Source organism: Tupaia chinensis, unplaced genomic scaffold (assembly GCF_000334495.1).
Source record: "Tupaia chinensis unplaced genomic scaffold, TupChi_1.0 Scaffold146675_1, whole genome shotgun sequence".
NCBI lineage: Eukaryota > Metazoa > Chordata > Mammalia > Scandentia > Tupaiidae > Tupaia > Tupaia belangeri.
This window is the reverse complement of record NW_006206532.1, coordinates 1-744: the sequence shown is the minus strand read 5'-3', so window position 1 is coordinate 744 and position 744 is coordinate 1. Positions and strand designations below refer to the sequence as shown.

General features: G+C 52.0%; 1 pseudogene; it reads right to left on the bottom strand.

Moving 5' to 3' along the window:
- Positions 1–62: 62 nt before the first annotated feature.
- Positions 63–732, bottom strand: LOC102477460 (ferritin heavy chain pseudogene; annotated as a pseudogene).
- Positions 733–744: the final 12 nt, after the last annotated feature.

Below are 744 nucleotides of genomic sequence, written 5' to 3'. Positions count from 1 at the left end.
GCACACACTGCCCTGGTGAGCAGGGAGGTCATCCCCTGGTCCTGCAGAAGTTAGCCTCAAGCTTAGCTCTTGTTATCACTGTCTCCCACGGTGTACTTGTCAAAGAGATACTCCACCATGCCAGATTTCAGGGCTCCCATCTTGCACAAGTTAGTTACACGGTCACCCAATTCTTGGATGGACTTGACTTCATTCAGGTAATGCACAATGAAGTCACACACATGGGAGTCGTTTTTGTCAGTGGCCAGTTTGTGCAGGTCCAGTAGTGACTGGTTCACGTTTTTTTTCCAAGTGTAATGCACACTCCATTGCGTTCAGCCCATCCTCCCAGTCATCACAGTCTGGATTCTTAATATCCTGAAGGAAGACACAGCCACCTCATTGATTCTGCAGCTTCATCAGTTTCTCAGCATGTTCCCTTTCCTTGTGAGATTGGTGGAGAAAGTATTTGGCAAAGTTCTTCAAAACTACATCATCTCAGTCAAAGTAGAAAGGCATGGACAGGCACTGATAGGAGGCATAGAGCTCCAGGTTGATCTGGCGGTTGATGGAGGCCATGGGGTCCTGGTGGTAGTTCTGGCGCACCTGCGAGGCAGACATGGGCTTCATGGTGGGTGGCTGAGGAGAGGCAGCAGCGATAGTGGCTGCGTGGGGCTGGAGCAGTGGCGGGGGACTTGAAGATGTCTGAGGACGCTGCAAGTTGGTGGCGGAGTACTGGCTCTGGGTGGCCATCGGGGATGCGGG